Here is a 10,560-nt window from a genome sequence, read left to right as displayed (position 1 = left end):
TTACTCTCCTGACCGCAGAATAGCTACTGTACAACATTTTTTTACGCTACTAGGAAAACAAAACTCACACACGTTTTTCGGGTGGCCGTACCTTGGCCAGGCCCCAGACCAAGTTGTGGACCCAGAGCAAGACAGATGCATGCCAAATAAGTGCATTTACCAGAGCCAAGTGATCACGTTTTACGCCACGCTCTGGACCATGGACCATGTACCAGAGCCAAGCGATCTATATTGCAGATCCTGTAAAATCTTCTGCAGCAAAAAGCGCTTGTGTTATACGTACCACAATATCTTTCTACGAGAGAGTGGTACCTCACGCAGAATTGGTTCCTTAATTTGGTACTGCAAATTTAAATGAAAACTTCGTGCTAGAACATGCTCATCACCATAGTGCATACATCACCAACAGAGATATATTCAAAGTCGGTGGAACGACGAGGTCGGTATGGCGGGGTTGCAATTGGATGAGATGGGTGTAGCGAGGCCCGAGTCGGTGGAGAGACGAAGTCGGCACGTGTAGCGGCGAGGTCATACGCCGAGTGATTATGTGATCTGTCTACACAAAATAGCACAAGCCAAAGTGATAATTTCTTGAAATAATTTAATACGTGCTAAAATAATTGGAGTTGGCAGCACCAATAGTGTATGATAAAAAAGTGAGGTATATATGTGGCTACAGTAGTGGAACCGGCGTTTTGGCGTGAGCATAGCATAGGTAGTCTTGTTTTGCCGAACCATAGTCAAGCCGGAGGGCGTGGGAAGAGCGGTGGACAAGGGAGAGAGGTGGTGGATGGGATCGGGTTGGCGGCTCAGAGAGGGAGGAGGTGGATGCGGCTAGGGTTGGGGGACACCGGCCGACTTAAATAGCCGGATTTGGTCTCGGGCGGCGAGCAGGAGCGGCGCCATTAGGCGTTCACACCCTCCACCGGAGGAGACGTCCATCGGACCATCGGGTTTCCGGGGGACTCCATGTGGGACCCCATCATCAGTCTGACATGGCGGACGTGCCAGGGCTCGCTCGGGCGCGCCCATATCGGCCCCATATTTGGCTGGATATGACGGGTGCCGATCAGTCCGGGCATTTGAGGCCCGTTTAAGGAGCCCGTCTGGGTCGTGTATTCATGATCGGTCAGTGACCGGGCCGTCAGCTCGGGCGTTTGAGGCGGGTTTTGGGCGCCCAGTTGTAGACGCTCTTAATGTAGAATAAATTTACCAAAACAGGACCTCAACTTTCCTTTGGTTTTGGGGAAGTTTCGCTCCCCGTAAACTTTTGACAGCAAGCTAACCACTTGAAAATTCACGCCGCGCCGCTGCACCGCCAAAAAGTCATTGTGTCGTCGCCAGAATGTCATCATGCGTGCCACTGACCGGAGGGCCCTATGCAATTATCTAGTTTTGTTTAATAAAAAGTAAAAGAAAAACAGATTTAGGGGAAGAAGTTTACAAGATCTGAAAAATGTAGCTCTCAGGAAATTTCCTCTAAAATTTACAGACATTGTGTAAATGCACTTTTACCATTGTGTAAAAGCAGTTTTACGGGATTTTTTTAGGGACCTGTTGGAGTTTCTCTAATAGCATAGCCAACAGATGATAGGAACATTTGGTTCCTGGGTCTATATACACCTTATATAGAAAAAATATTAGTAATTACATAAAAAATAAAAATATTTCTGAAATAAATTTGACCTTCCATTGTACTTTTAAAAAATCGACAAAAGAAAAAACCCTGTTGACTTGAGGGCTAAATACAAAAGTTTACGTCAAAATAGTGTAAATATTGTCTTCTATATACCATTAAATGCCGTTTTTTCCCGACATCAACTGTGGTTTTTTATTATATGCTAGTTAAAAAAGTCAAATTTATTTAAAAAACTTCTGTACATTTTTTACTTCTATCATAATTATTAAAAAAATCTTCATATCAGGTGTATATACACCCGGGGGTCAAAAGGGCATTTTCTAGCCAACAACTAGTTATATAAAGTTGGCACGTCAAATATAGCCAAACTAATAGTCCACTTGTACAATAGTTAATCATACTAGTATGTTATTAATATGTGACCCATCTTTTTTTCTCATAAAATGTGTGGGAGCACATGCTACAGCCGGTTGTAATTCTACAACCCGTTTATCATCTCTCTCTTTCAACTAGGCAAAAATCTAATGTGGCCTCACTTTAGGGCATCTCCAACGCTGACCCGCAAATTTGCTCCGGCATCCGTGCACGGACAGGTGGGGACTAGTCCGCCGCACGGATGCCATCAAAAGCTAGCCGCATATGTCATGTTACATTTCAAACCAAATTCAACAAAAATGACAAATTTTATGCAAAATCAAACAAACCGGATGATATTCATTTAAACCGGATGATATACTACCGCGGATCCGAGGGAGGATCGAGCAGATCCGCGCCACAACCACTTCCCCTGGCAAGCGACGACGACAAGGACCTCTGCATCGCCATCCGTCGCCGTAAAGATGCGAAGCGCTCTGCGTGGCGCTGGAGGAGTCGGAGCGGTCGGCGAGGCAGCAGGCGACAGCGTCGGAGAGCCACACGACTCCGGGAGGAGCAGTACCGTGAAGCTCGTCGCATTGGAGGGCATCATCATCTCCTCCTCCTCCTCCTCCTCCTCCGCTTCAGACAGCGACGACGATGATGACACGCCCAGAGCAGCTGATGCCTATGTCGAGAACCCAAGGGGAAGCGTCTGACATGGAGGTAGTGGTGAAATCCCCTCCCCTTCCACTTTTAGTTGATATTTAGTACTGTAAAGTGATGAACTCGGCCGACATCTTTTGTATCCGACTATCGGACTATGTTATCTATGCCGGATTGCTATGTTCTATTCTCAAGTACGTAGGAACACCGTTTGCATGGATTTAGGGTAAGACATACGAGGGATGCGGCTGTGGAACAGAAGAAATGAGGTTCGTCCGGTCACCTTCAGCGGACGCGCCCGGACGCGTCCGCGGGCATATAGGGGTCAAATTAGGTGACCGTGGCTGTAGAGGCTCTAAGCATGCTATTATACTTGCTCGTCTGTTTGCCATTGTGCTGTTGTGTCTTCATATTTGTTAGTATTAGTAAAATTGGTACAAAGTTGAGTCACTTATTTTTAGACAAGAGGGATAGAAGTGAGTAATGATGGGCTCGATCTCCATGCAGGCCGGCGCCGTGGCACCGCATTAGTTCAGTGAATGGATGGCATGCATGCGTCACGCCGGTGACGCGAGCAAGGCTGACGAACACCAAGATTGATCAGCTAGCTGCGGTGCCTTGGATTGCTTCTGGCTATGCCAGAATTGTGCCAGCCACGTCTCTCTCTCTCTCTTATACAGTATATCCCCGTGGAGAAGCCTCGTTGACACTGACACAATATTTGGGCATCTCCAACACGGACCCAAAATGGAACCTTCCTCGCTATCGGCGCCGGCCGTGGACGTGTCGCCCTTATCGTCGCGGCGAGGCATGAACGGCGGTGGCGGTCCGACCGACACGGACCTGGCGATATTGTCCTCAAATTCCTCCGCCGCCGCATCGGTATCATCGGTGGTGACCCAAGGTGACGGATCCACGATTGAGCTTTGAGCAATCGACTCTGGTTGGGTTTTTGGACTGGGCTTCCGTTAAAATTTAGAGCCACAGCCCAGCCCGGATGTCTTGTTTTCAGGTCAGCAGGCTGCCATTGCTCATGTCTATATCACGTGAAAGAGAATATCACATGGAAAACAACATTTAAAGAAAACTTGGTGAATATCTCATTTTAAGGTTTCTGAAGAATCTAAAAGAAAACATGAGATTTTAAGATGGTGATGTTTTATTGCCATAAGAAATTTTGAGTTGAAACACATTACGAGATGTGAGCAATGGTAAAGGCAAATTCAGCAAATAATAGTGACAATACTATTCAGCACTATTCAATGATGATTTTGCTACTTTTACAGCTCACAACCCGTAATGTGTTTGAATTTGAATTTATGTATGACAATAAGCACCACACACACATGTATAAAAACCAAGACTCTCTCTCACACACATGTATACAAACAAAGATTCTCTCTCTCCCTTTGTCTCTCTCCATCTCCCTCATACATGTATACGAACAAACAACTTATCTCTCCCTCCGCATACGTCGCGTCAAGCCCAGATTATTATTTCTGGCATATGCACATAATATCGATGTGCCTTTCACCAATATGAAGAATGTGCAAACAAATGAATGGCTTATCACATCCAAAAACCATCCATCCAAGAAATGCGTGGTCGACGCATGCATGCATGCATGGCTTATCACTAGTTACCCCTTCCAAATGTCACCGTTGCATTTGATCTTTGAAACTAGATTCCATATTAATTTGTTTGACAATTTTTTTTAAAAAAAAAGAAAAAGGAATAAAAAATAGAAACATGTTTCGTGCTTTTCACTTTCCGGGATGCATAGTTGTGCTTACCCGTGAAGCACAACTATGCTTTGATCCTTGAATCTCCATTGCTAAGAGCATCTACAGCTGCGATAGACAAATCTGGCCTCTCTAATGCCCGGACGCGTTCGCAGACACTGACCGGTCACGCCTTAAATAATGCAATTCAGATCCGGACACGTCAATTATTATATCTCAAATTCATACAAACTCATGCAACTACATTCATGCACACACATCGTCTGGCTACTCTGTCACTACTAACTAACATGCCATCAAACTACCAAAATTCGGCATGTTTGGCTATGGTGGAGATCATCCACGGCTGCCCTTGCCCTTCCCTGCGCCCTTGCCGTCCTTCTCGCGGAAGTATTGGTCGAAGACGCATTATGGATCGAGCCCGATCTGCTCATCGCCGGAGGTGTCCTCATCATCGTTTTTCTCCTTCTCCTCTTTCGATGGCAGTCCGGCCATGGCATAGACCGCCCGATTCTGCTCTTGGGTGAGGACGCGCATGTTGCTCCGTTGCTGTTTCTTCACAATGCAGGTGCAGATGGCTTCCTTCTCTCCAGCCACCCGCGCCGCCGCATCAACCTCATCCCCCACCGCCATTTTTCTCGTGATATACGGGCCTCAACGGCCCTTATCCTCTCCTTCCCACAACGGGCTGCCCGTTTCCAGTGGGACTTGTAGTCTGCCCGTTCGGTGATGGGGAAGGAGAGATTTTCAGGTAGTCGGAACCGCGATGATCCTGCCCGAGAGGACCCGAGCGCCCGTTGAGCCGACGCTATGGAGTCGCGCCGGACAGATCCGTCCGTCGGCCGGGCGCTGTCCTCCCTGGAGCGACGAAGTGCAATGCGGACCGCCATTGCCTCCTCCAACCCGCACATGATGACACCCCAGTCGACGGATCTGGACTGGTCAGAATCAGATCCGCTGCCCGCCATGCCAGAGGCGGCAGGATATCGCCGGAGGTGAGATCGGGTGGCAGAGGGGAAAGAAGTGTGAATTGGCTAGGGTTTGGTCCAACGAGCGAATGGGGACGAATATATGTGGGGTCGGGTGGGCTAGCGTGGTGTGACGCCCCCGCTTTGACCGTACACTAATCATGCACGCAAATGTGTACGACCAAGATCAGGGACTCACGGGAAGATATCACAACACAACTCTACAACATAAATAAGTCATACAAGCATCATAATACAAGCCAAGGGCCTCGAGGGCTCGAATACAAGTGCTCGATCTCAGACGAGTCAGCGGAAGCAACAATATTTGAGTACAGGCATAAGTTAAACAAGTTTGCCTTAAGAAGGCTAGCACAAACTCGGATACAGATCGAACGAGGCGCAGGCCTCCTGCCTGGGATCCTCCTAACTACTCCTGGTCGTCGTCAGCGGGCTGCACGTAGTAGTAGGCACCTCCAGTGTCATAGGTGTCGTTGTCGGCGGTGGCGTCTGGCTCCTGGACTCCAACATCTGGTTGCGACAACCAGATACAAAGGAAAGGGGGAAAAGAGGGAGAGAAGCAACCGTGAGTACTCATCCAAAGTACTCGGAAGCAAGGAGCTACACTACATATGCATGGGTATATGTGTAAAGGGGCATATCAGTGGACTGAACTGCAGAATGCCAGAATAAAAGGGGGATAGCTAGTCCTGTCGAAGACTACGTTTCTGGCCATCTCCATCTTGCAACATGTAGAAGAGAGTAGATTGAAGTCCTCCAAGTAGCATCGCATAGCATAATCCTATCCGGCGATCCCCTCCTCGTCGCTCTGTTAGAGAGCGATCACCGGGTTGTATCTGGCACTTGGAAGGGTGTATTTTATTCAGTATCCAGTTCTAGTTGTCATAAGGTCAAGGTACAACTCCGGGTCGTCCTTTTACCGAGGGACACGGCTATTCAAATAGATAAACTTCCCTGCAGGGGTGCACCACATAACCCAACACGCTCGATCCCATTTGGCCGGACACACTTTTCTGGGTCATGCCCGGCCTCGTAAGATCAACGCGTCGCAACCCTACCTAAGCACAACAGAGCGGTCAGCACGCCGGTCTAATCCTAAGCGCGCAGGGGTCTGGGCCCATCGCCCTATGCACACCTGCACGTTGCGAACGCGGCCGAGAGCAGACCTAGCAACCCACACGATCACGGCGGTTACGTCAACACGGTCCAACACGGCGCGCGCCACTCAGTCGCTGACGTCAAGAAGGCTTCGGCTGATACCACGACGCCGGGATACCCATAACTACTCCCGCGTAGATGGTTAGTGCGTATAGACCAAATGGCCAGACTCAGATCAAATACCAAGATCTCGTTAAGCGTGTTAAGTATCCGCGAACGCCGACTAGGGCCAGGCCCACCTCTCTCCTAGGTGGTCTCAACCTGCCCTGTCGCTCCGCCACAAAGTAACAGTCGGGGGGCCGTCAGGAACCCAGGCCCACCTCTACCGGGGTGGAGCCACCTGTCCTTTCAGCCCCCTCATCAGAATCACTTGCGGGTACTCCTCGAGCCGACCCGACTTTAGTCACCACATGTGTCATGTATATAATGTATATAGTATATACCCGTGATCACCTCCCGAAGTGATCACGGCCCAGTAGTATAGCATGGCAGACGGACAAGAGTGTAGGGCCACTGATGGAACACTAGCATCCTGTACTAAGCATTTAGGATTGCAGGTAAGAGTAACAACTGTAGCAACAATGGCAGGCTATGCATCAGAATAGGATTAACCGAAAGCAGTAACATGCTACACTACTCTAATGCAAGCAGTATAGAGAAGAATAGGCGATATCTGGTGATCAAGGGGGGGCTTGCCTGGTTGCTCTGGCAAGTAGGAGGGGTCGTCAACTCCGTAGTCGAACTGGGCAGCAGCAGTGTCGGTCTCGTAGTCTACCGGAGAGAAGAGGGGGAAGAAACAGTAAATACAATGCAAACATAAGCATGACGATGCGTGACATGACAATGAGCAGTGTTAGGTGTGCCCTAACGCGACAGTAGGTGGTACCGGCGAAGGGGGGGAACATCCGGGAAAGTATTCCCGATGTTTTGCGTTTTCGGACAGATGGACCGGAGGGGGAAAGTTGCGAGTTCGATAGGTTAGGGAGGTGTGGTGGACGAACAGACTGCGTATCCGGATTCGTCTCGTCGTTCTGAGCAACTTTCATGTTGAAAATATTTTAATCCGAGTTACGGATTGAAAGATATGATTTTCTAAAGATTTAATCATTTCTGGAATTACTTAATTAACAGAAAAGGAATATGACGTCAGCATGACGTATGAGTGACGTCAGCAGTCAACAGTCCTGTTGGCTGGTCAAAACTGACACGGGGGACCCACCTGTCATAGACAGTGGGTTAAACAGAGTTCAAACTAATCTAAATTTAGTTAGTAAAACTACTGGGCCCACCTGTTAGTGACTGATCAGGTTTTAACTAATTAAGTTTATTTTTAAAAACGTTTGACTAACCTAATTAGGTGGTGGGGCCTATATGTCAGTGGCTGGGGAATAGTACCCCGCGTTGACCGTGGTCAACGCAGTCAAACAAAGGCGCAGGGGCCCACTGTCAGCGGCACTGGGCGGGCCCCACGCCACGCCAGGTCAGGGCCGGCGCCGGAGGAGCTCCGGCGAGCGCGTCCGCGGCGGTTTCTCGCCGGAGTTCGTCGGGACTTTCGCTACAGCAAGCCAAAACACGCGCCGTGACTTGTGTTCGAACGAGTGGAGAGCGCCGCGTCCAACACGGGTGGTGACGCGAGCAGGGATGGCCGGAGTCGTCGCCGGTGACATGGACGGCGGAGACCCGAGGCACGGCGAGCTTGCAAACGGCGCAACGGCGAGCAAAACAAGCGGTGCTAAGCATGTACGACGTCTACGCGTGCGGGCGAGCATGATGGACACACTTGCGCGGTCGTTCGGTCACCGGAATGTGGCTGGCGACGAGCTCGGTGGAGGCGAGCTCGGACATGTGGGGAACGGCACCTACGGGCACGACAACGGCGGGAAGACGAAGGGGAGAGAGGCGAGGCTCACCGGGCGGCTACGTAAAGCCCCTAGAAGGTTAGTAGCAGCAGCAGGCGTCGCCGAAGTCGAAGGGGATCGCCGGAGCAGAGGCGGAAGGAGGGCGGCTCGATCCGCTGCCTGCGGTGCTCCCCGGCTTGCGCTCGTGGACGGGGACGAGGAAGTCGACGACGGCGGAGCTGCTGGACAGGTCGGCGAGGCGAGGCGAGGTCGGTAGCCGCGGCTGCGACGGCGAGCGGCGACGGAGGCGCTCGGGATGATGGGGGGAGCAAGGAGCGGCGCGAAGGAGAGGGGAACTGCGGGCGTTAGGGTTAGGGTTTAGGTCGGGGGCGACCTAGTTGGCGACAGGGGAGCGGTGGATGGCCGCCGCATGGCCATCCTTGGCCGCGGGCGGTCGAACGGCGGCCACCACGCCTCAGGTGAACAGAGGTAAGGGAAAGCCCCCAGATGGGCTGGGCCATGGCACTGTGCAACTAGAGCCTAGTTGCACAGTAGCTTCTGGCCTTTTTTTTACTTTCCTTTTTTTAACTGCTTTCCAATTTCTTCCTCTGTTTTGCATTTTCTTTTAGCACCAAATGAGTTTTGTTTTGAACAAAACTTGGCACGTGAATCTAGTACAACACCTTGAGATGGAACAAAAAGGTTGGGGTCAAAAGGAGTTGGCTAACCAATTTTAGAAATTGAAAAGGCAAATTTAAAAGCTGTTGGACCACTAAATTAATTCCCATGGGCATTTTGAGAACTCAAATGAGGTTGGTTTCAACATAACAATGGTCAGGGGAATTTATAGGACAATGTGAACATTTTTGTTTTACTGCTTGAAGAAATAAATATTTGACTTGCATTTTAAATTTGAATTTGAGTTTGGTTTGAAACAAAGGATTAGCAACTTCATTATGATGACATGGCATCATCAGGCATGAGATTACTGTAGCATGACACTGGGGGTGTTACAAATCTCCTCCACTACAAGAAATCTCGTCCCGAGATTTAAGTGGGGAAGTAAAGAGTAACTTCGGGAGAACTGATCCTTATAGGATTAATTATCTGGTGTACAATTCAGGGAATGAGGCAGAAGTATCTCTCGAGTTGAAATTCAAGAAAGTTATCGAGAGCAAGGTAAGGAGGGGCAACAAGAAGCTCCAAGCGGTTAGGCAACCGCCCGTTGCTTGAAAGAGAGGGTGAAAGGGGTTCAGAGCAATGGGAATAAGTGTTGTGTCTGATACCAAAATTGACGATCTCACGAAAGGTGGCACGTGAATTACATACGAAGCCAAGTGTGAGGAATAACTTTGGGAACAGGGGGTGTACAAGAGAGTCAGGTTTCGATCCTGTGGAACTGTGGGTTATGGGCCCACCATGTGGGTTAAAAGTAGAAAGGGCAGTAATGTCTTGCACGATCATGTAAGTAAGGCATGTAAGAGGATAGCCTGTCTTTTATGTCGGCAACAACATCGGTACCAAGGGTGAGGGACGAAGAGAACCATTTTCCTGCTCGTTGAAACGAGGCGGACCATTAGGCAAAGTTCTCGTCCATCGGTGGCTACCGGGATGTCATCAACAATAGTAACAGGGTCTTGCTGACAGAATTGTAAACCGAGGTGTTTACATAAGCAGGAGAATATTACTGCTTAGATCATATAGAACTCAAGAAGGGTTAAACAAAAGAATGGAAAGGAAAATATCGTTATCAGATTAAACAGAACAATGGAAAGGAAAATGTGTTTAAACACATATTTCAAGGGTATATTCTTCCCAAGGGTAAGCAGAGCATGATATCCATGTCGGGATATAACGTAGAAAACCCTTTAGGAAAGAGGAGAGAAATTTCATGCCATTACCCATACAACGGTGTTTGGATAATTGATAAAGAAAGTTTAGCATTGTGCTTCAAATGTTCTTACTAAAATTCGGAGTACCACAGACATGCTTCGAGATAGCATTGACATGGTCTTCAAGCAAAAGACAGACTTGGAATACACAAGGATTCATCAGGAACAACATATAGAATAAGTCTTTCAATTTCCTCATGGAAGAATGGTTAACCTTGCTAAAAAGGAAATTATAAAAAAAGGTCCTCTGGCTAGGGGTGCTAAGCAAAGACACCACCTTATCGA

The sequence above is a fragment of the Triticum aestivum genome, chromosome 3D, assembly GCF_018294505.1.
Source record: "Triticum aestivum cultivar Chinese Spring chromosome 3D, IWGSC CS RefSeq v2.1, whole genome shotgun sequence".
In the NCBI taxonomy this organism is placed as follows: Eukaryota; Viridiplantae; Streptophyta; class Magnoliopsida; order Poales; family Poaceae; genus Triticum; species Triticum aestivum.
This window is presented reverse-complemented; position numbering follows the sequence as displayed.